General features: G+C 37.8%; 1 protein-coding gene across 15 annotated transcripts in view; it reads right to left on the reverse strand.

Annotated features, from left to right (window-relative positions):
- Nucleotides 1-26,849, reverse strand: part of KMT2C (lysine methyltransferase 2C) — a 168,403-nt gene that overhangs the window by 136,764 nt on the left and 4,790 nt on the right. For 2 of the 15 annotated variants that reach the window (XM_078378510.1, XM_073002870.2), the window contains exon 1: nt 16,917-17,358. The exons of 11 other annotated variants lie outside the window; for them this stretch is intronic. The gene's annotated coding sequence lies outside the window, so the exon portion shown is untranslated. Of the gene's footprint in view, nt 1-16,916; nt 17,359-26,849 lie in introns of those variants that run through there. 2 more of the 15 variants (XM_078378509.1, XM_073002871.2) reach the window with 2 other exon arrangements.

A 26,849-nucleotide genomic window follows, 5' to 3' on the forward strand; every position in this document is an offset into this window, starting at 1 on the left:
CTTCATTTTTACACACACACACACACACACACACACACACACACACACACACACACACACACACACACACACACACACACACACACACACACACACACACACACACACACACACACACACACACACACACACACACACACACGAAAAGCATGTAAAGTTTATAAAGAAAAGTTTGTGAGAGCAAAAAAGAAACCATTTCAGAAATGCTGAAAACTGTATACAGTGTTTATTTTTCAAAAATTGCCAATATATTTCAGCCTATTCTGTTATCTAAAGAAATTACTCTGGTGCATGTAACTCATTCTTTATCTGGAGGCAACTCCTCCAGAAGAATCAAAGAAAATCATTTTACTGAGGTAAAGGCTGTCTGCTTCCAACAGCCAGAGGCTTTAGTACAGCCAGCTGTTTTAAAAATGGTCCCAAGCATATGCCTGAGGTATATGAATTTTATTTCAGCAGTGACTGGAGAAAAGAAAAATATGCTGTAGCGCCTGCAGGCATCTCTACTATTCTGTACAAGAAGACAAAATTGTTACGACAGTAAAACTATCTGGGGAACAAAACTTTTTAATTATCTGAAAAGGTGTTGAGAAATCTTGAGACAGCGTTTAAGAGACTGTTGAACCATCTTTCCTTAGCAGTGCTGACAAACAAATGAAATGAAGGGAGCACAAGACCCTCAGTGCCTTGAAAGATCAGGCGTTTGGCTTTCAATATTTGAGCAAAAGACACAAAGTGGTTCTTGAGTGGTTTGATGTTTTAAAGCTTGCTTATGCAACATTTGTTTCTTCAGATATTTAAATCAAGATATTATTTCATTCCACATATCTCAGCTGCTCCAGCCTAAATGTAGACAATCAATCAATCAATCAAGGCTCAATAAATATTCTCAAGTAAACAGGGTCAATCTATTAGCAACCCAAGCAATGGTAGTTTGGGATTTCAGTAAGCACTCACTGCCTGAAATATAGTATTAGTAATAGTAATCAAGATATTTTTTTTCCTGTTCTGGTCATTCACTGAATAAAATGATCAGAGATGTTACAACACTTAAGAATCATAGAGATAACGAATACTGTTAATATGCTTGTAAATACAACTTACAAATAGGGATCTGTAAACTTTTGAAGAGGCTTCCAACATTAATATACCATTCTCTTATATCTCTGCAACCAAAATAAAAACCAAGGCAACTCATTTAATAGTCCAAGACTCAGATAGTGTCCCATGAAGTAAACAAGGTAACTGGTCTCCTTCCAGTATTACATAAACTGTACTAAATATATCTCAGTTAGTATTCAAGCTGACTTAAGGAGTTTTAAACCCAGACGTAACATAACACACACACACACACACACACACACACACACACACACACACACACACACACACACACACACACACACACACACAACAAGAGATGAATGAAAAAGAGCTATACCATATAAAAGGAGCAATTCTCACAAGGGAAGAAACTAAAGCCCTGGCTGTTGGAGCAGACAAGCTTTACATTAATAAACTGATTTTTAAACATTATTTCAGTACTTTTAGTATCCCCCGCACACACATAAAAATAACACAGTACTAATTAAACTAAATTAGGTTAGGTTAGACCATCAAAACTATATAAGTCCTTTTTCTACTTAGAGTGAGATTGCATCGGCATCTGTCCTGATGTTTGGTCCACTGTGAGCACCAGCTTGTTCATCTCTTTTTCCCGCAGACAATATAACTGGTGGCATGACCCAGCCCATCCCCAACATGTTCCTACCCACACCCTTCTGGATCAATTTCGGGGACTACTACTACTACTATTTTGGTATGAATAAGATTGCTCCATTTTAGTTTGTTTCCAGAGCATGCAATCACTGGAATCAAACCAAAGTGAGCTGCCTTCTTTAATTTCTCAGTTGGTTTCAATATTCCCATATCACTAGTGTACTTAAACAGACATTTTAATCACTTAATAATATGTTAACATTGGGAAATTAAACAGAGAAATTAAAAATACCCTGCTTCTGCTCCTTCACAGTGCGGGGAGGAAAAAATTTTTTCGTTTAACCAATTCGGGCAGCACTAAACTACTTCATTATTTAAAAAAAAGAAAAGGGGAAAAAAAGACATTTTCCTCTCAGAAGAAAAAGGAGACAGGAGGGGGAGGGAATGGGTATTTCTTGTTTTGTTATTGTCTTTTAAAGAAGCCAGATCAAATAGGGTCACTTGAAGTGTGTATGCCACTTAAATGCCACGATCATATGCACCAAATGGCATAATGGACATCTTCCCAAACTTATGCAACCCTATTTTGCCCACTCCAGCCACTCCAATTTAACTTCTGCAGGGAAGCCCCTAGTTTAAAGTTTTCATAGGTAGCACTGAAGCTCTACTATGTAACATACTTTATAATCGTTCATTCATTAAGGTTGTGCCAAGGCACATAGGCCTTTACTAATCCATTTTTCTTTTCTTTTCTAATGGAGAAAAATAACTGCAACAAACAGACTGAGATGTCCTCATAATGGGTAGGAAATTCCATGGTTGGAAAAATAAATCTAGAGCTTTTGCTGTCGTTAAAGTTGAAAAATACCTTTTAGGATAACTGGAGATTACCTCAGTTTTTTTTGGGGGGGGTAACAAGGAAAGCATTGCTTTTTTAGGAACACCTCAAAGACAGTTTAAACTATCAACCAATTCACTGACAAAAGTGAAATACAGTATACAATTTATGTGCATCCAAATAAAGGTGGAGACAAGAAACCTCCATAGGCTTAAAGTAAGGTATGGTTTCCCTTCCAAGCATTACAGATCTGCTCAAGATGTACAACAGAAATTATTCTGCCAAAAGTTTGAAGGCTGTACCAATATCAGTTATTCCTTTTTTCTTTGAAACTTCCTCATTGTAAAATTTCACACTAAAGCAGTAATTGTCAGAGACAAAATTATATAGCAATTAGGGCATGACAGCAAAAGCAAACAAGCACTGAACATGGGTTTGACACTTCTAGTAACAAGCAGGTAATTATCACAGCTGCTTGAAAGGGGCATAATCAACCAAACTGACATCATCCCACCCACATAATAAATGTGAAATCCCTTTATGTCCACTGTAGCTTTTACATGCAGCTGGTAAATATGGATAGTCTACTCACCACGTCTGACTCCTTTACAGCTGACATTTGTTTTAGTTCAGTTCTGACAATGACTTTTTTTGAAGTGATGACTTCATTTGGTGCTAAATAACCCCATACTGAAATGCATGCTTTCACTCTTCTAAGATTTTGCATACTGTATTTTAAAAGGCAGTAATTATGTAGACCTTTATTACTGATCATAAAATTGCTGATGGTTATTTTAATGAATTGATCAATGCATTTGAAATAATTCTGTTGCATAAGTACTACATAGAAACAATGCCGGTTTCTTACAACTTTCATTTAGTATATGGTAGTCCATGTATATATTCTAAAACTAGGTCATGAAAAAAAGCTGTCTGCAAACTTTCAAAAAAAGATGTTAACACTACACTGTACAGCTGCTTCATAATCTCAAAACAACGTTCAAGATTCCTGTGACATAAAATTGTCATCACCTGTCACAGATTTAAGCCATCAAGACAATCTGTTGAAAAATTCTTTTTAGTACACCCATAGTGATATTTTGTCATGCATTATATAAACTAAACAAAATGTATTAGAATGATCGTCCTTCCACCAGGAATACCACATTAGTGAAAACCTACGTTGCAATACAGTGTGCTTTCAACCAAACATTACTGGAAAGTCTGACTGCTGAAGGTGTAGGAAAGTCTCCCAACCATAACTTACATGCTTGCTATTAGAAATGTGGGAAAGAATAAGCCAAATCAGAACTACTTCCAAAATTCAAGAGACCACAAACGAATGTATTAAATTTTAACTCAATGGATAATGTTTTTTAAACAAGTGTAGATATTCCCATAATGACTGAAAAGTAAGGTTAATTTAACAGCTAAGGTAGGCTAATTTCTGTCTACGAATATTCATGTTTGAAATTTTAATCAGAGATAAAAGCTTAGGACAAAAATAAATGAACATTCAAACCATATGGGATGTAAATCCAACAAGAATCAGCTCAAGCAATCTCAGAATTTTAACAATGACAAAAGATATTTAATGGACCCCTATTAAATTAAGAATAGTTTCTTATGTGATGTTAAAATAGGGAGGCAAGTCTAGTACAACTTATGAATTAATACATTCAGCTAAAGTCTCACTTGGTATTAGAGAAATTATAGCATGTGATATATTACCTTAAAATATGTAACTTAATCTTAGCTGAACTACATTATTTGGGTATGTGAAATTTACCAAAACAAGTAGAAGCCTGAAAAAATAAAACAAGACAACTTTACCTACAGTACATAAATTAGTAACTTTCTACACTATTGCACAGTAATATCATATGCTAGCAAGCAGAGCTGTGAGCTTGTCTTTTTGCTAAGCACTTATTTATGAGGAGAACAAAACATGCACCAAAGCTTTTCTAAAAGACTTATGGATAAAATTAAGCTACCATAAGACATATTGCATTTCAATTGTGCTTTAAAGCTTTTACACATTTTAAGCCATTATATAAAAACTTGTGTCTTGCTAAACACAGAGTACAAAAAAGTGTCTTCAAACTTTGAGCTTCCAAATTTTCTATCAGTAACCCATGGTTTGGCTTATGAAGCTTAAATGAAAGACCTCAGCTGGCAAATTTACAGTTTTCAAACATCAGTAAATTCCTGTTTCCTATTTCTTATGCTACAGGTGCTTAAAATGAGTACTCCAGCTCCTTGGTGATATAATTGCTAGTTGGAGAGCCAATTCTCATGATCCTTCAAGAATACTAAAGTGTGCATTAAAATCATGAGGACAGAATTTGAATACATAGTAAAGTAGTCATCTCATCTTAGTGTACAATGAAGAGGTCCCACACAAAAATCTTTTTTTTTCAGTGCAGGCTTACACTTGGCAATGCCAATGCATAACTTCTGAAAGTTGCTGAATGGAATTGCAGGCTTCCCATAAATTGGTTCAGATTGGGTTTAACTGTGACTTAATATCCTGTTCTGTTAATAGTTCCAGTTCAGGCAGATATGTAACACTTTGCCTCGGGAGACTAAATTTTAAAGCACACTAAAATCTAGAAATCCTCTGGTTACTATTAGGAGAATGAATGGCAATACCTCCTAGTCCTGTTAATAAGGTTATTTGAAATGTTTCAGTTTGAAAGCATAAACTTTCTCTTTCTTCCTTGGGGCAGGCACACCTCATTCTCCTCAACCATTTTCTGGGGGACATGTGCCCACGCCTCAGGGCCAAGCGGGTGGGAGACGGTGTCAAAGATATTAGTTGAGTCTCTGAGTTCAGGCCAATACACAGGTTTACTACCTGACAGGCTACACCTAGATATCTACAACTAATATGGAACAATGTATCATTCATGCTACAATGTTTGTCTGGTGTTAATGGGATATTGTATCCTATTAATTTTCAACACTGTTATATATGGGAATTAAAGGCTTGGGAAGGATAGAGAAAGAATTCTTCAGTAATTCCTTTCTCTTCCCAGAACAAAGACAGTACAGTATAGGTAGAAAATACAGTGGTGCCTCGCTAGATGATGATAATCCGTTCCACTGAAATCACTGTTTAGCAAAATCATCGTCTAGCGAAAAGCATTTCCCCATTGGAATGCCCTGAAACCTGTTTAATGCGTTCCAATGGGGAAGAATCGTTGTTGTCTAGCGAAGATTGGCCCTAGGAAAGCCACTTTGCGAACCGCCGATCAGCTGTTTAAATAGCTGTCTTGCGAAGCTTAGGTCCCGAAAACACCCGTTTTGCGAGCATGGTGGGAGCTCTCAAAATCGTTGTCTAGCAAAAATCAGTTTGCGAAGCAGGGACCAAACATTGTCCAGTGAAATTCCCCCATAGGAATCACTGTTTTGCGAATCACTATAGTGATCGCAAAAGTCAATGTCTAGCGAAAAAACTGTCATGCAGGGTAACTATCTAGCGAGGCACCACTGTAAGACCTGCTGATTTAACACTGTTCCTCAAACCTGAAATTTAAAAACACATTACAGATACAGTGTAATTTCTTTACACAGCACTTTTCACTTACGATCACAGGCTATCTTGGCACAAATGAAAGTATAACCACTAGAGAAAAACATGTCAACAGGCAACTGGTACAGACTGATAAATGAAATACTCAGCAAAGGCAGCCACGGCCTTTAATTTGACTTTATGGTTCACATAACAATAATGATCAATAAAATGATCATAGATTGGTCCACTGCGACTCCAGTAAGTAGCATGTTTCATACCATACTGACAGAGTTAGTATTTAGTTACTTCTAGAAGAACAGCCATATTGGTCTATTTCAGCAACAATGGGTTGAATACAGATTTAGGCATATTTATTTAGTTATTTAATTAATTTATATTCCGCCCATCTGGCTACCAAGGCCATTCTGGGCAGTTCACAACAGAAAATGAAACAACAGTCAACAACAATAAATTACAATAACGTCCAAATAATAGAAAGGCTAAACATGCACTACATATTATAAAGTAGAAATGTTATATATCCAGACATATGGCACAAAAACAGCATTTAATAATGCAACTGGGCTAGCAGAAGCAGCCTTCCCTCCCCATGGTATTCCCTGCAGCTTCATGAACATGCTACATAGGGGCTCATGGTATCCTGAGGGATGGTGTGAAGGCAAAATCCCCCCAAATCAGGCAAAATCTTGCAACTAATCTGAAGGGAACTGTGACAGCTTAAAGACTAACAAAGGTATTGTAGCATCAGCTCTTTTTCCAGATCAACAAATCTCCCAGAAAACTTTCCAAAATAGAATTTATGGCCAGTAGTATGTTCAATATTTACATGCCTATTGAGCTCCAACTGCAGAAGCTGCCAAAATGATCCAATGAGATGCTGGGTGTATATGATAAGTCACAGAACTGCCACTTCATTGACTGCTGCAGTTAGAGTTATGCATGTGTAAATATTGAACAGGATACTGGCCATCCGGATGTTTAACAGCTATACTATTAAAGTAACCTCATTATAATATCGTTCATTACTACATTAGTATTAAATCATTTGATATAATTTATTTGACATAAGACCAAGAATCCGTCTTCTTGCTGTTGTTGTTTTATTTTAAAAGAAACCAAGTCAACTACATACAACTGTTTCCAAAGCTAAGCACAACTCTATACACTCTTCTCATTGAGGTGGTCATGGGTTTCTGTGACGACAGGGAGTCACAAAGTGCCTCAGAAAGGACATTGCAACTGAGAGCCTGAACTGTAAAGTGTTCCTCATCAAATTAGGAGTCAAAACTGGTACAAATATTCATTCTACAGGTCACAGCTGTCTAAGTTTTATTTTGTGTATGAAATCACATTGATGGTTTAAACCGTTTTCCATTTTTAAACTCATATATTTCCTCAGGATGTGTACATACTAAACTGGCTGCTCCAAAAACCCAAGTACATTGGTTTGCAATTGAGGACTTTCATACAATCTATGAATGTAATACAAAGTATTTAATCACACTGCTCACAACAGCTTTTAATTCAAACAACATCCATCCTGTCTGTGATGATGGAAAATACCCAGGATGGCCAATAACAAAATAGCCACAAAAATCAATTAATCCAACATGCCAAAACAATAAAACCACAAAAACATGAAATATTTAAAATATTATTTTATTCTGTCAAATTATACTTGGCTACAGCCAATCTGCCAGAACTGAGATTTTTCTATACTATGCCAAAATAGAAAGAGAGAATATTTTGCCTTAAAAGCAAATTACACGTCATGATGCGAGAGCTGTAAACATGCCTAATTTTATAAGCAGGTTCAGGTGGCTGGGATACATCCAATAATGCAAGACAGCGTATGGATTTACTGCAATATGTGGAAAAGAAAGCTGGATTAAAACCTGTTTCCTGGACAGTACTATTGTAGAAAATCTAGGACCTCTTCCTCTCATGCACAGAATTTTTCAGGCCGCTATCTACCCAGAATTTTAGAAAATGGTAATTGTGATGTATAATGTGCTTTGCAATATTTTATGTTTATATTCAAATTCTTATTGTTTAAAATCTTTAACCTTTGTTTCATTTTTATCATACAGCGTAATTTAAAATTACATTTTAGAATATTTACATAAAAATCAAAAAGTAAACCAGCCAAGCAACAAATTCATGAGAGCCAGAGCCAGAAGTCATCAAAGCAGACCACATACAGTATTTAATCTAGTTTGTTGAATAAGATTTTCCACAAGTTTAAGTGAGTCATGCATGGAAAGATAATGTCAAAGTGGCAATTAATATTCAGTTTCTTCTTAAACTATATTAGTAATTAAAAAGGAAATACTTTCTGTAGATATTTTTAAAAATTAATTTAAAAATTCATGCCCTAAAGTCAAAGTCTACCCCCAACACTGTAGGTTCCCCTGTCACTGGGCCGCACTAGCCCCAGAAACTACCAAAAAGGGAAAAAATTAAAATCAGAATTGACCAGCCATCCACTTCCGGTTATGCCTTTTCAAATTGTGGTGCTGTGCTTGAGTAGGGCTCGTGCCCCACTGTGCGAAAACTGCTGTTCCTCGAGGTTTCCTAAAGTAAAATACTCAATTTCTTTTCATTGGGGAAAATACATTGGCATGGGGGTAATCAAAAGGGTTCCTGGAGGGTGTTGGTGGGCTAAGAAGTGGACTTTGTGGCCACACACAATGCACACACTATATGCACTTTGCTCATCCATGTCATAAACAATGCACTTAATATATGTATATTGATTTATAAGGGGATCTTCATAACCTGATGTTTAGGAATGAACAGTTATTAGCTGACCAGTAGGAAAAGGTCAGCTGCTGAAGAAAGGTCATTTGTTTTTAATGAAGTATCCTATAATCTAGATATTTTACAGCTAAACTAAAGGATTCAAATCTTTCCTACTAGAAAATACTACTGTTTGCAATTTAAATCAAACCAGGGAAGATATCTTTTCTCAGTTGTCAGTGTGCTGGGCTGTCTGTATTTCTTGATGTCTTTTCTTTCTCCTTCAAATCCTAGCAACACCGAGCACTGTAACATTATGGTATCTGAGTACATACATTGTGCAAGCAGTTTCTAAAACACTGATTGTGCAAACAGTTCATAACACTGATTGTACTGCTTCCATTTTCTTACTAGAACTTCACTCATGACCACTAAATTCCAAATACCAAGGAGAAGAAGAAACACCCCACCAGTAACATTTATAAGGTAAGAATTGGAAACTTTTCAGACAGTGTACAGTATACAAGGTAATTCAAGATAGCTTTCCTTCCAATAAGACTATGATGAAGGCTAGATCTATGTCTCCTATTCTTTTTTCTAGGATAGGAATGGCAATAGTGTATAGAATCTATGTTTTACTGAGCAAATATCTATAGCAAATCATTTCAAACCGACTCAAAAAGCAACAATTGTGTTTCTATTTAAATTCAGCTGTAAAGAGTTTCTCTAGTGTCAGATTATCTTTGTCAGGTTGTTCAAAGCAAAGGTCTTACAAAAATATTTAATGTTCACAAATGTAAGGGCAATTAGAAATTGTCGGTATCTTTTGACGATTTTCTGTTCTTCAACAACCAGCACAACACTTACTGTGGAAGGAATTCACCAAACCTCCGCTGTCCTATCCTGTTCACAAGTACTGTATTTTCCAAAATTATATGAATGTGTCCTCTTGTTCTAAAAGTGTGCTGGAAATGGGGTCTTTTTATCTTCATTCTCCTCCAGAATAGGAAGGAGAGTTCCTGCTGAACAACAGGGAACGGAATGGAGAGAGAGTAAATACAGCCTTCGATTTTATTGACCGCCCTACAAATGTCTCTTGCTCTCCAGGAACCTCATAATAGGAGGCTACTCCAGAACAACCTAAGAAGGAGGCTCATAATCCTTGGGGCATAACCAATCATATTCACCTTCAAACTGCCAAATCTTAGCTATCAACCTAGTCCTCTGCTGTTCTGAAAAAAAGATGCATTTGACAAAGACACAAGGTGTAAGATACTGAGGTGGGCTTCCTGGGTTACATGTTGTTAGTCAGCTTCCTAGCGACATACCATGTACTAATCAGTTCTAGAGACTTCCACGGCACTGAAAGGAACTGTGCGACTAGCACGCAGCCAAGGAGAAGGAAACAGATGGTTCTGCCTAACAGAGGGAAAGATTATCTTGCATACCAGACATGAGGAACAAGAGCATCAATGACTGTTGACTAGGATGGGCAATTAGCAACTCACCAGATGTTCTTGAGCCCCAATTCTGGACAACATGTACCAATGGGTATGCCAGCTAAGGGCTCACAGGAGTTCTCTATCTAACAACAGCTGGAGGGTCACATATCCCTGTGGTTAAATTCACTAAAGAATAAAAATAATGATGCATACTGCTTGGAGACAACTAATAAGAGGCAAACATAAGAACAGAGAGATAATTTCTCCCACAGTTTTCCTAGTAATGCAAGGGAGTGGGAGACATCTCAGAAAAACAAAATTTTGTTCATCTGACTGTGCAACCAAAGGTTGAGTTCAGTTCCCCACTGTGCATCCTGGAAAAAACATCCCATCACTTCTTAGTACTCTCTGCCTAGAAAACCCTGAAAAAAGTAACCATAAATCAGAATTGACTTAATGGTACACAACTACAGTATTATTATGCAAAGATTTACTCAACCCTGTAACATGTTTCCATTCAGATTCCAATGGAATATATATGGAAATGTAAACCAACAATTTAATTACTGACTAGAAAGGTAAAACACACAAGATAACAGGAAATGAAAAAGAAGGCACAAGAAGTCTATATGGAAAAAATAATGCTTAAAAGAGGAGGGGGGAGCTATGATAGAAAAACCTAAATGATTTTCAAAAGCATCTTTGAACCGTAACAAATACTGTGCATAGTTCTATGACAGGAAGTTATTCTACTCCTTCATCACCAGCACTGGTTTGTCTATGTTGGCCAAAATCTTGTTAGCCACTCTCACTAGCAGATTGCAGTTGGTTTGAATATCACTAGAGATTGCCACAAGTTAAGAAGTTAGCATAGACATTTGTTGCTGGATTTCATCTTGCACAGCTTGATGCATAACAGCAAATGCCTAACATGCAGCAACTCACCGGCGATATTCATTACGCCAGCATAAAAATCTGGCCCTGGTGTAATATCTGCAGGCAGATATGCCAGCCCATGCAAAACAGGCATCTGCACTCAGTGGAAAATGTAAAATCATATCAGAATTGAAGCCAACAACTACTGATAAAATCAACTACCAAGCAGGCACTACATCCAGTGCCATATAAGAAGAGGCAGCAGCTAACAGTGAAAGACCCAAAGCATCTACACTAAATGTGCATCCATTCTTTGGTGACCATCCTATCCATCCAGATTAAAATCAAGGGAAGTTTTTTCCCAAACACCTGTAAATCTTGAAGGAACAGCACAGAATTTTAGGATTATAGCATGGAAAGAAAAACTACCATATCAGAAAACTGATAGTACTCCAGAGAAGTCTATCCTCTGGTCACAAAAAGAAATGGATTACTTGGAAGTCCAATTATAGGTTATGGACTGGAGTTGGCAGAACTAAAACGGTCTTAAGAAAATGGGAGAGGGAGTTGCACCAATACGGTCCTTAGTGAGTGAGGAGACCAGGCAATTTCATACATATGTCACTGTATTGTATTCCCCACAAGTACTCCGGAAGTCTTGATGCTAGCTATCACAAATGCTTATGAAGTTGCTTGTTACCAGGTGAAATTTATCTGATATCCTTATTAATTTTACTGTGGTATAAAAAAGGAAGAATAAAAACTCAGTACGATTTTGCCCTTGCAGATTAACATATGTCTTCATTTCAAGCATTTTAAAAACTAAACTTTGGTATAAAACTCAAGCACACATTTGAGGTTCATTCAGAATACGCTTCCAAATGTTAACCCTAGTCAGGGAAAATAGTGGAGCAGGGCTTTATGAATTCCTGGGTAATACTATCCACTTTCTTTCAGGATAGAAGGTCAGTATAAGTAGAAATAATTTAGACAGAATCTGTGTAATTCACTATGTATCCGTTATTGCACAGATGCATTTTAAGGTACATTTTACATATGTGTGTGGCCTGTGATGCACTAAACCAAGCTATATTATGCACCAAGGACAGTGGTAAAATCAATGGTACAAGTATATACAACTGTGTTATTTCTTGCCTATTGAACATCTTATTGGTCTATGCTGTTTCCTTGCACGGAATGAAATTTTAAAATTTCACAGTTATATGTGTAAAAGGAAACTGTTTGGGGATACAGAATATATAGTTTTTATTAATCAGTGTGCTTCAGGTTGCTGAGATCTGGAGAACCATAACTGACTTCCATGTTTTCTTAACAATTCCACCACTATCAGCTCTTTGATATCTAAAGATAAATGAACTGATTAGGAGATTGATCTACTCCTTGTGCAAAGAATACGAATGTGAATGGTAGTCAAAGATTCCAGGAAAACCATGGGGTGGAATATTCCCTCAACAAACATACTAGTCCAGGCAGCCGTAATAACTGCTCTTGAACATCAACAAAACTTATTAGGTTGGTTTCAAAGCACACATATGGCATCTAACTGGGGAGTTATCACAGTAAATACTTTTAAGAAACTATTGATTTAGAAGTATTCATTTGTTTGTACATTGGTGACATTACCAATACAATACATATCTACAACAATTCTTCATTGAAACTGCTTTAATCAGTGTTAATAAATTAGCCACTTTAAAGCTCCAATATTACTTTTTACCACAATTTCAAGAGACACAACCTTTCATATCTACTACTGACCCAATCCGACTACTTACTCATACTCCCATAAATCCAGTGGTGTAAATCTCAGCAATGAATTGCCACCAGGAAAGAAGTAAAATCTTGTATTTCTCAGCCTGCACTGAGTCACACAACTGGTGTGCAAAAAAAGAAATGGAAACACTGACTTCTTAACTAATGTCAATTTGCTGCTGAAATTTCCTTTGACATATACTGGGGTCATAATTAATAGGATACTGGCCCACAATAGTTAGTAGATTACTGTTGGCCTACAAATTCCTAAACCCGCAGACAAGGATCTTTAGCTGTGGGGTATAAACAGTTCGGACGAAGAGTTCTTTGAGTTTCTTGGGCAGTAAATGAGAGCTGGCTGCACAGTTTCATCTAATCACAGATATCTTGTCTTCCAGCAATCTATCACAAACACTGCTACTGAAGTCACCTCTTTTTTTAATGAAACACCTGCAATGTTCATCCTCAGTGGTGAGGTCTCATCTAATTCTGCCAAGGTTTTTTACTTCTGTTTCATCCATCCTTTTGTCATGTTCTCAAAGAGGAAGACAATCTTTTCTGACAATTTTCCAAGCTTAAGACTGCCTGCCTGTCAAATATTTCTGGTAATCTCCTTTTTTCATGCTGCCCCCCAGGAACAGCTTGATGCTTCAAAATGCCATGAGAGGGTCAAATTCACAGTAAAAAGACCTGATCTGCCACGCTAAATATAGTGAATGTATGCCTAAATTACTTTGAATTTTATATTTTAAATATTTCTTTATATCTTCATTTTGCTTCCATCACTTTTTATTTTGGTTGTATGTTCTTTTAGGTCAAGACTGTATAACCATTTGTAAAACACCCGGTATATAAAAGAGACAATTAATATTTGGAAATATACTAACTAATCTTCCTTTACAAGGAATGGATTTGATATTCATAAGTCAGTTCCTCAACCTTTACATTGTGGAAGACAATCCCTTCCACACTTACAGTGTGGAAGGGATTGTCACTCTCGAATTGGCCTCCTCAGCCACACTAGACACTGTTCCAAGTCCTCCATAGAGAGCACGTTACCATAGTCTCTCGAGACTGAAGGATGCCTAATAATAACAAACTTTACATATAGTGTCATGCGGAGTTATTTATATATTTATTTATTTAGCTACCATGTTTTCCCGAAAATAAGACAGGGTCTTGTACTAATTTGTTGCTCCAAAAAATGCATTAGGGCTTGTTTTCAGGGGATTTCATGTACGACAATCTACATTTATTCAAATACTGTACTGTACAGTCATATCATCTTCTGGTTGCTGCACAATGGTGGAGGGCAGAGTTTCACTTAACTGGGGCTTGTTTTGGGGGTAGGGCTTATATTATGAGCATCCTGAAAAATCATACTAGGGCTTATTTTCAGGGAAACAGGGTAGTTAGTTAGTTATTATTTAGTTAGTTATTTACTTTCTTAGTAATTATGACCACAGTATAAGTGAAAAGATGCAAATCATTTAGCTATTTTTCCTGAAACAAAAGTACAGTACCTAGTTAGTTAGTTAGTTAGTTAGTTAGTTAGTTAGTTAGTTAGTTAGTTAGTTAGTTAGTTAGCTAGTTAGTTAGCTAGTTAGTTAGCTAGTTAGCTAGCTAGTTAGCTAGTTAGTTAGTAAGAAAGAAAGAAAGAAAGAAAGAAAGAAAGAAAGAAAGAAAGAAAGAACGAACGAACGAACGAACGAACGAACGAACGAACGAACGAACGAACGAACGAACGAACGAACTAAAAACATGATTCCCAATCTTGGGTCTCTCTAGATGTTCTTAGACTAAAACTCTCAGAAGCCTTCACCACCAGCTATGCTGGCCAGAACTTCTGGGAGTTGTGGTCTAAGAACATCTAGGGACCCAAGGTTGGGAACCAACAAACTTAACTGATTTAACAATCCTTTACTGGCATCATTTATACATAAACAACCAATCTGTTACATTAACTGTAAAACTCCTAACAAATCAGTAGTTTTAATATGACCATTTCAAAAACTTTATTATGGCACTGGCAATTATATCTTCCAAATCTCTAGTGCTGTCTATTGTTTCACTTACTATTCTAGAAACATAATTCCCATTTGTTGTACTGCATATAAGCAGTTTTTAAAGTCTCAATAGGACTTACTATTAAAACTAGAAGCACATAAGATAATGATGTTAGTACAGTGAACCAGGAACACACACACACACACACACACACACACACACACACACACGCTATATTGCAATAGCTAGTTTCCACTGGTTATAAGCAGAAATTCCTCAAAAAGACACACACTCTGCCAGAACAAAAACTAACAAGGGAAATGTAATGCAAATAAGACAAAAGAGTAGAAATATTTTCTTAAATTTACTTCAATGCCACCTTTCTCCCAATGAAGAGACCTAAGGATAAAGTGGGGAGAACAGCTACGCAGGCCACCTTGAGGTCAGTGCAGGAAAGATAGGATATAAATATAGTAAAAAATGAATAAATAATATGTGAGAGAAAAACAACACTGTGAAGGTATAGCAACCGAAAGAAATACACATATACTGCGAACAACAAAAAGATTACTTGATGGTATATTTTACTAATTTATAAAAAGTCACTGAACTGTGATATGTCAGGTTCCAAATACTGTACAAATGTTTGTGACAGCTGTATCCATGGGGTATGCAGCAACTAATTTCAGAACATTAAGAAATTACTACTTAACCTGAATTCAACTGTATCACACTGCTGACAAAACAGTATGTTGCATTTACTTTGTATTTGTCTTGAAAGTATTAAAGTTATTAATATTTTCAACAGTCAGGTATTTTATTATCAAGACATTCTTTCCATGGGATGGGTTTGTTTTATTATGCATAAAACCATATGCCAGCAGTACTTTTAAAAACTCAGTACAAAATTAACCTAGCTACACTTAGCATTTTTACTTGGGTCTAAAAGGTTTTATTCAGAACTGTTCATACCACTGATGTTACAAAGCTTCCCATCATCAGCACAGACCCACCTGTTCCCATGTACTTCAGTCAGGCACATGTATAGCATTATGCACATTTAAACAATAGCTTGTATCATACTTCAGAAATTCAGAATTTTTTAAAAAAAAATCAAATGTATGTTGTTAGGCTAAATGACTTAGGGTAATTTAGTTCATATCAAGATACATGTAGTTCTAGGTACCCTTTAAAGACTTCTGTGTCTGAAAATACAACTAAAGTACTTATAAAGGCCTTCTATTGAAAGAATGGCATTAGTACAACTTGCTGGAAGAGTTTCTTCCTTACACTATGTATCAAGTTCGTAGACACAAACTGATTACATAACCCATTTTTTTCACTTACGACCTATTTCCTACAGAAAACCAACTGCAATTTAAAGTAGCTTCAATGATGCATTTTAGAACACTCCATCTAATACTTCCAGCAAATTGTCACAAGAGAAAATATTACATAGAGAAGTTTCCTTTGAGAATTCTGGGCGTACAATGGTTAAACTTGACATTGCTTGCAAAAAAAAAAAAAAACAACACACAGTTGTACCGGTGACTTTAATAAATGTTCATCTCACATTCTTTACTGTAGATTATTCAACAATCTGGCACCAAAACAGACAAAATCTATTAAAATAATTTCACCTGTACAATTTTTTTGAAGCCTGGATCAGAGACATCTGAACACATGGCTTTCATCCATAATTTAGCTGTCACTGCACAGCAGACCTTTCCATTTGGCCGCAGGGTGACCAAGGCTTAAGAAAGACCGGCATCATCCTTTTCAGGACGTTTTGAGATTATACGGTGTGTGTGTCTTAAGCTAAGATTCCGCCTAACTTCCACGGGGAGTTCCCGGGGACCCCCCCCCCCCGGTCGCTCTTCTAACCCACTCCACCGTCTCCACCGCACTGTCACACGGCCTGCCCCCCGGGGTGGGTGTCACATCTCGCCCTCCAATACAAAGAAGTTAACGGCAGGGTACTCACCGCCGTCCAATTTTTCCTGCACAACATTATCCGCAGCCTTGGAAGCGATCACCAAAGCCCTTGGGAGAACGAAGAAGCTGGCATCAGTGCCCGAAACTGACAACCCGGAGAAGTTATGTACATGTCAAGAACCCAAGCTCTCCAGCGTCGCTCGCACGAAGAAGGAGGAGGAGGAGGAGGAGGAGGAGGAGACCGATCTCGCTCAGCGCTCCCTTCTTAGATCAGCCATATTACTCTCTCCCAAATCAAACAACACCCTTCGATTCCCAGGCAGCTTCCCTGGCAGCCCCGGCGAAGGCCACCGAGCGGCGCCCCCCTTCCCACACCTTTAGGCCAGGCTTGCCACCCCCCAACTCCCTCGGCGGGCGGTGGCGGCCCCGGAGGTGATCCGAGAGCCCCCGAAACGTCTCGGAACTTCTCGGGATTCTGTGTCTCCCCCCCCCCTTCCTCCCTCCCAACACCAGCCTAGAGCCGCCGGAGGAGGAGGAGGAGGAGGAAGAGGAGGAGGGGAAGGGGGAGGGGACGAGGAGGGTGGGGGGGAAGCGGCGCTGGGGAAAGTAGATCCGACTCTCCGAGCCGCCGCGAAGGTACGGACTGGATTCCGCTCCACGAAGGATCCGGAGCGACCAGTTTTCAGCCAGTCTCGCTCGGAGAGCGGCCTCCGCTTGAACTCTTTCCCGACCAGATGGAAGCGTCTGCACTGCAAACGGATTTTCACTCCCTTCCCCACCACCACCACCCCGATCGCTTCCCAAAGTGAAGGAAGCAACGAGGAGCCCAATGAAGGCGGCGAGGTCCTGGCCCGACGCAACCCAAATTCGTCTACGTGAAGACCTAACACGTCCGAAAGAGTGGGTGGTCAGTTCTCAGGGGGCTGTATAGCTTAGTCTGTGGGTGACATATATAAGGAGACTTTATTCCTCCTTGTCAAACCCTTGGTTCCCTCACTTACAGAACAACGAAACAACATGTTTCCAGGCACTGGACAATGGCATTTTCTCCCACCTTAAACTATAGGGTGGTTTTAAATTAAACTATATTATCTGCATAACGATACTGTTTTCTCCTTTGTCCACTATTTCAGTCTCTCAGTGACCTTCTGTCCAAAAAACAAAACAAAAATAAAACACCTTTCTCAACTGATCATAAACAAAAAGAAGCCTTACGTAACTTTATTCTGCTTACCCTGAGCTTCCCATCTAAAAATATCACAAACTCCCCGGTTATCCTTCAAAATTAAGCAAGTCTTGAGTTACAAGGTCAAGGATGGGTGCTTGCTTTTGACTGTCTGAAAAAAGGTCTCTATTTGAAAGGATACCTCCCTACGCTTTGGGAGTATCACCTTCATGCTAAAGATTAAGCAAAACTGTAGACCAAAATTCCTGCTTCCCACTGCCACTTGCCTTCAATATTATTTTAAAGAAACTATAATATACTCTTTCTGAAATTATTTAAGATGTTCCTCTGTAACACAAGTATGCTATTTGGTTCGAAATATAAGACTGATGTCTTACACATAACGCCTGGGAGTAAGTCTCAGTAAAATGTATTTTGGAGAAAGTGTGGATTAGATTTTATGGGCATTTGATGTATGAACTGTCTGTGCAACATCCCCTGATAATAATCCCATTCTAGTGCAAACCAAGTACAACAGTTCATGCCATGCAGCCAGGACCTCTCCTACCTCTGCTGTCCATTCACGTATCAAGCAACAAACAAACACGAAGAATTACGTGGACACACTGGCTGATGATGATATAGCAGTGCCATCACGTTATTCTGTATCAGCACAATATGTTGTATTGGCTCATGATATCAATATCAAAATCTGGCATTGTCCAATTGCACTTGTGCAACAGCCATTGTACCCAGTCTTCACCAAGGCCTTAGGCTGATAACACAATTCCCCTGACAAGATACTTCTATCATGTGTCATGATACAATTAAATGGCATTCCGCAAACCTTGGGAAAAGAACCTGCTAGGCACCCGAAGTTTAGACATGTATATAACAACTACGACAGAAAGAGGTTCGAATAGTTATAATATCAACTAATCTTAATAAAGTATTCAGTATCCTTCTGGCTTATTATTATGTATGCAAATCATGATTTTAAATGAGATTTCACTTGTCCACTTATCATGCAGACAATTTAGATGGAATAAAATTCGAAATAGTTCTTCTAGATTGTTGATATAAAAGAAATGTTTACACACTGAAATATTAAACAAGATATATTGTATGATAAATCAGCTGTGATTTATAAACTATAGCTTTTCCAGCAAGAGAAATGGCATGCTACAGGTTGGCACTGAGGGTGTTCTCCAATGCTAAAATAATTTCCTGTGCTGCACTGTACATGTGCCAATGATTACTTTTATTCACAGTACTACATATTACACAAGACACAGGACAACATAACAAATGGCATCCCCATATTGAGTTCTTCCCAATAAAATGCTGTTACATTTTAGAACTATGGGCCATTTTTCAGGAAAACTAAGAGAATGGTATATAGAAGATGGTAAAATAATAAATAAAGCAATCAGTTGAAACAAAAATAGAACAACAGCAATAAATGAATCAGTGCAGCCACAAAAACAATTATCGCAACCCCTAATTGAAACCAGAATGCATTATGTGCTGGAATACATATTTAAATAAAAATATCTTTGCCCGGGTGCCATGTTAAAAAAACAACAAAAACCTCTTCTCCCTATTTAACTCCTGGTGGTGAAGAAAATCCAGTGGAAAGATAACTGTGTTGTTCAAACAGGCTTACACAACAGGTACCCACAGGTCCAAAAGCACTTTACATTATGCTTGAAAATGTACTACTTCCAGTAGTTGTTTTTAAAATGACAACCTCCATTCCATATTTCTGATCTTCATTAACTTGCTGTTCAGTTTTATACTATAGTTCTAAGAAGTTTTCAAAGACACAGGCTCTGTTCTAGAGTAGCAGAATGGGGAAAACAGTAGCCAAGATACTTTTTTTCCAAGATCGGAGGCCATAACTGGTAACCAACCAAAGTTGATGAAAGCACTACGTGCTGTAAAAGGTAGCTGAGCCTTATGATAATGCTACATTTGGCAGCACCACAAGCTATAAATATACATTTTAGGATGAGCATGGTTCTCTTCAAGATCCTACCTCACAAAACATATAAATCACCATAAAAAGAAACTCCATCTTCTCTGACGTTTACTGGCCCTCAACCGTTCCATTATTTCAACTACTGGTTCTGCTCCTCTCACTGGTTGAATTAAGTAAACAACAGACGTAGAGCTGGGTCCTGTCAACAACATACTGATGACATCTCACCCTAAATCTGTGAAAGTTCTTGTTCATGTTTTACAATTTGATATGGGAATTGATAGCCCAAGCGCAACAGAGTCAAGCAGGAGTCTCACAATACCACCTTCACAAATCAACTGTTCAATAAGGAATATCACTTCAAAACAGTGTAACTCAAATGGCCTATTTTAGAATACAATGTCATGTCTAGTAGTGTTGAAAGCTGCTGACAGGTCCAGAAGAATGATCAGTTACACCATTCTAATGTTGTCTATTGGAAGCCATCAAGGAAATAAGTTTGTATGCAAAAATCACAGCTGACATCAAAAAGAAATTGAGCAAAGACATAAGCTTCATTCAAGAGTGATTATAATTGCATAGGGATCACTCAGGAAGGGGACTATGCAGAATCAGTTAACAGTTACAATAATTGTCTAGGCTCAAAATGTGTTTTGGAGTGACTTCATCTTTAAGAAAGCTCTATGACAAAGAAGCAATTGTCACCTCTGGAAACTAGCAATTCTATTTGTTTGTTTACTTTCCTTTCTCCTGATGAAAGGAGAATACAACTTGTTGGAAAAGCTACAGCCAAAGAAAGACACAATAAGTTGTGGTGCCCAAGAAGCCAGGTAGCCCCGCTCTCCATCTTGTCCTTCCATTGTTAGGCACAGATTTTCCTTTTCAGGCAGGCTTTCAACCTGGCCTCCTGAAGTAGGACATTCCACAACCTGAGAAGAGCCATCAGAAGAGCCCTCTCTTGTATCCTCACGAAATATGCCTGTCAGGGCAGCAGGACTTCGTGCTAAATGGTTTTGTTGAAGAGAGAAAGTTCTGACCTCAAGATCTTAAAAACTGGGGATGCTCTTATGGAAAGCCTCTCCAATAATCCCTCCTCATTTAAGAATTTTGTCTCCTAATAATCCTTTCTTATTAGCTATTATAAACTGTCAGAGACAAAGATTAAGAAGACAGATGGTCAGCTGCACCACACCTCATCAGCATTTTCTGGTCACAGTAAAAAGAAACCCATTCAACAAAAACAGATGATGTTATCTCCCAGACATAGCTAAAAAAAAACAGTAGTACAGTATCAAGATTGGGAGCACAAACACTGAACTTTTATGCTCAAATGGTTTTGCAAACAAGTCACAGTGGGCCACCATGGGGTCACCCACTACTTCCTGAAGGCCAGGCTCGAGAAAGTCCTGAACCACACAGAAAATCTTGTTACTCACAGAACATATTTTTCCCTTTAAAGATACTTCTTTCAATTTCTCACCTACATTCATACTGGAATGTAACACTGTTCATTATAATACTTTATTAATTCAACTATTTTTTCTAGGAAGCCAGAGTTGTGCATACACACAAATCTAGAAAGCACTATCCAAGTTACTGGCAGAAATTATAAATTTTAGTTAAAAATAAATAAAACAAGCACAAAGTTAGGGATGTGACTAACACACACTATTTCTTTGCAGTTTGGCTTATAGAACTCCACAGCAATACATAGATGCCCAGATCAAGCTGAATGCACTATGAATATGAAGGCTGGCTACCCCACATGCATCTCCCACTGGAAAGAATGCCACATGCACAAATAAATGCTGCACACACAACTAAGTGCTTCATGAAAAAGGTTTATCTGTGCACAGAGAAACTTCTAATACCTGAATCATCAACAGCAATCCATATCAGTTGTTCCTCTTACATGACACGTATATCTGAATATGCCCAAAGGTTTTCAGGTATCATGGATGGCTGCTATCAACGGGCAGAAGCCCTGTCAGGTTTATGGAACTCAGAACACTCCCACTTGAATTTTGGCCAATAAGGTGAGAATTTATTTTATTATATATGAATTTTATTTTATTTTATTTTAATTGCAATAAGCCCCATAAGTCAGGGTGTGTTGTTTGTATACCACCAGCTCTCTCTGGGTAGTTTACAATTTATTTATGCAGGCTATACATTGCCACTGTCCCCACCCCTGCAAGCTAGATGCTCAATTTACTGACCTCAGAAGGATGGAAAGTTGAGTCAACCTCAAGCCAGCCACTTGAGCCTGGGATCAAACTCAGGTTGTGAGTAGAGTCTCCACTGCAGTACTGTAGTTTATCCACTATGCCATAAGGCTCAAAAGTGATATAGCTTTTTAAATACATATATAAATAAAAGTCACCGCAGACTTTTAGGAGAAGCCTTAAAAATACAGTTACCATACTGTTTTTTCCTAGAAGGACTCTACTGAGCTGTCAGATATATAATGTGGTATTAACTATTACCTACTGGGTTTTTTTTTCATTGACCACCTGTTTTCATGTCAGAGTTACTTGATAACAGTACAGTGGTCTTACAAATCATTATTCCGCAGCCAAAATTATTTTGCGGAGAGGGGGGCAGACTGCACAGTGAAAATCACAGAAGTAGTGCTCCACCCCCAGCCCCGCCAACCCTTGGTGGACCATATTTTGCTAAACAGGCTGCGCAACCAATTTTGCAATCAGTGTGTGACCAGCTGCATGATGGACAACATACCAAGTGCTTGCATAATTAGCACTGTTATTTTCCTAACATATTTCTGGCCTGTGTTAGAGCCCATTTTGACACCTTTTTGTCATGTGATCACTGAAAAATACTTTGGATTCACTTGTACCAATTGTGGAGCAAATCCTGAAGTATTTGTCAAAGTAGTTGCAGCCTCAGTACATTCTTTCTAAAAATGGGAATGTTTCTGATTTTATAGGTTTTGCTCTATCTATACATATAATTTGTGGGATAGGGTTTTAAGAGCTTTTCAATTAAAAAAGAATTACCTGCCCATTCTTTACTTTTATCTTCCTATGGATTCTGCCATACATAGTGAATAATTTCAGACTCAAGCCCTCCCTAGACAGAGAATAAATTCTTGTTTGAAGAGAGATCTGCAGAGCCAATCAAGTTCAATACTCCTATAAATGTGTCTCATTGAGAATCTAAGGTGTAATACCTACATAATAACTAACCTAACACTACAGCACCTGGCATACTACCTCGAGTTATCCAATGTACTGTTAACAGCTGTTTTATTGTTACCTTTTGCTACACCATCTGCTGCCCTCATTTTAAACTTGAGACTATGGCGCTTCTTCACAAACAACACATCTTGGCATTGTGAATATGTAACAGTTAACCTAATAAGGTTCTAACACAGCATTATGAAATATCTAAAAACAGTCCAATGTATTTGTTACTTTCTATGAAGTGGACAGAGGATGAAAATCATCATAAAATATGTACAAATGTAAACTTTTAGACATATAATTCTTGTTATTGTTTCACATATGCCAACACTAAGGTTTTCCTTCTCTAAACTCAAGGCAATTTAAAGGGGGGGAAGTAGACAGAATCTCAATTTATTGTACAAATGCAATGTATTTTCATGCCTTGATATTAAAATTTCCAATACTATTTGTTCTAAATAACAAACATTTCAACTGATAATAACAGGATCTACATATATCAGCTTTTCTTCCCTCTTTAGTGGGCAGGAAACTGTACTTCCATTTAGATTAATCTTTCAAAAAAAGATCACATACCAAAATAATTATTGTTGTGTGCCATCAAGTCATCTCTGACTTATAGTTATCCTATGAATGAGCTGTCTCCGGAATATCTCATTATTAACAGCTCTGCTTCTGCTCTTGCAAACTCCAGCTTGTGACTTCTTTTATGAAGTCGATTCACCTCTTATCTGGCTTTTCTCTTTTCCTGCTGCCCCCACCCTTTCTTAGCAATATGGTATTTTCCAGCAAATCTTGTCTTCTTATGATGTGCCCAAACTACAGCAGCCGTGCTACTTTTACCTCTAGAGAGAGTTCAATCTAGATTAGATCAACTCAAGAGAGTTGATCTAATCTAGAAATCACATGTTGGCCTTTCTCATGGTCCAGAGTATCGGCAAAGCTCTCCTACAGCATTGTATTTCAAATTGTATTTCACAACTTTATATAGTAATTTGAAATACAGTCACGTTGATAATCTTGAACCAGGTCTCCAGTGACATATCCTGCATGTGATGATCCTCTCTAGTTCCTTCATAGCTGCCTTCTCAAGTCTCAGTGTTCTTTCTATTTCTTTGCTGCAGCCTCTATTTGATTAGATTATTGAACTGAGATATACAAAAACTTTAACAGTTTCAATTTGTTTGCTGTCAACATTAAAGTTATATACAGTAGGACCGTATACAGTACACTAGCAAAAACAGACCCATTAAGAATAATACAGGTTTGCAAACTACCAGGTCCAGGACAATTTTCTGGCTGCTCTAGGAGATCTGCCAGCTTCTCCACATGATGATCATGCCAAAGCTCTAACTGACTAAATACCTTTTCCTATTCTGCACATCTTTGTCTTGATTTTCTACAGAGCATAGCCCCTAACCACCGAGATGCATAGACAGCTACAGCACTGTGGGAGGAAGATTCAGAATTAATCTGACTAAACACCAGCCATTGTAAGACCTAGTCTGTGGCACTGATAGCAGCAAAGAACTTATTGTTCTGTAATACCAATTGCATCAGCACAGTGACATTCAGAGGAGATATTTTAAGTTGTAAAAAAGTTGCTACATTCTGGGCACCAAAACAGTGAAGAGAAGCTCTCAAACTGCTGTGACAAGTTTGCAAAACACTTCGCCAATAAAATCATTTGTATCAATAGTGAGTCAGACTCTACATTAAGAGTAGGCTCTCAGGCAGTGATTGGGACAGTAACTTGTCCAGTTTTCATGTGCATGTTTCATCTTGTGGAATCTAAGGATGTGAAGAAGTTACTCAGGGGAATGAAGCTGACCACTTATTTATACAACCCTTGTCTATCCTAGTTAGCCAAAGCTGCCAAAGGGGAATAGATACTGGCTTCAGCACACATGAAGAAGGCTGCTGAAATCATGAATTTCTGTATGGGTGCAGTGATGAACTGGATGTGTATTAACAAATAGAGGCTCACGGCAGAAAAAACAGAGATAAATTCAGGACAAGGAGTATAACCTGTTCTGGATGGAGTTGCACACCATTAGAAGGATCAACTTTACAGCTTCAGGGTGCTTCCAGAACCAGTATTACTCTTAAAAGGCCATGGGGCAGGTTCAGTTAGATTGTAATCTGCTTTTAAAGGGAAATTTTCTTGCAATGAATCTTTTTGTTTTTACCCCATGGTAATAAAATACAATGCAAAGATGCCACAGCATTAATAACAGAAAGAACTAATGTTCAGTAAAAGTGTTTTACTGAATATGATCATGTGATGCTCAATAATCTGAATTAACAGTAATAATATTTGTTTACATGTATTATTATAAAATACCAGTATCAAATCCCTTAGGTATCCTTAAGATGTTTACAAGCATAACCTTTCAGGATGCATAGACTGTAGATATAATAGTATTTAATGTGTAGCACTAGTAGCATAATTTAAATTATTACATTATCTTTTTCCATTTTTGTCACATAGGTAGCATAAACAATGTAATATGAAAAAACGTTTCATTCTCCTGGTTAGATTCACTTTAAGATCCTTTGTTCATTAGCATATTATGATATTATATCTGCGTCCTTAAAACGTGTTGGCCAGAATCTTTCTGGTTAATTACATCAGTGTAAGTGCCACCTTGAGTCTCTTTATGGAAGAAAGGTAGCATAGAAATTGCAACAGTGTAAATCTCAGTGGCAAATTGCCATTACTTAGCAAGTCACAGGACAAAATCCCATTGTGCAAATTTGTGTCAGTGGAAGCCAATGACATCACCTGGCACGAGTAAGATTTTATTTAAATCAATTGAAAGGTTGCTGTCCCCATACCATTTTAGCTTCCAAGGCTCCATAGGGCTTCCTTTTGCCATGGGGAGGCCTTTGGATACCTTGAGATGGGAGGTGGGATCCTTTAAAAGCCAAAAATCACCATTATGTCATTGCTAGCAGGATTTGGACCACAGGCGATATTGGCAAAGATAGTTGGCTCTTAAAGTTCTGGCCCCCCTTTCCAAAGCTCCCCAGGGCAAAAGGGAGCCTCAGAAGCTTTCATTTAATTTAAAATAAATCTTACCATCTCCAGAGGATGATGTAATTGACCTTCACCAGTGTAAATACTGTATACACAAATAGGATTTTGGCCACCATTCACATTTCTCTGTATATCAGCTCTATGAGTTAATGCATAATGAGGGATAGAAATGGCAATTAGTCAGCTAGCATGAATTCACTACTGCAATTTACACCACTGCACTTGTATCAGTATTTCTAATAGGATTCTGGCCTGTGTTTACATACTGCACTTGTATCAGTGTAACTAATAGGATTCTAGCCTGGGTACACAAATGCAAGCATTTCAATGAATTAATTAAAATAATTTTCCTCCTAATAGCCTAGCAGACAAGATTAGAAAGTTTTCAAGGAATTTTCACAAAGCAACCTTTCCTCCACTTCTGGGAATAAGCTTGAAAAAGGGACTGGTTTTGCAGTGATGGCTTTATAAATCCTTCTGCAACAGGTACCCCTTGAATCCTAACCTTGTTCAAATCTGAGTAAAGTCATGCAGGGGCTTTGACTGTAGTATCAATAAGCGAGTGAGTTCTAGATTACTCTAGCTCACACCTC

Source organism: Pogona vitticeps, chromosome 6 (assembly GCF_051106095.1).
Source record: "Pogona vitticeps strain Pit_001003342236 chromosome 6, PviZW2.1, whole genome shotgun sequence".
Taxonomy (NCBI): Eukaryota; Metazoa; Chordata; class Lepidosauria; order Squamata; family Agamidae; genus Pogona; species Pogona vitticeps.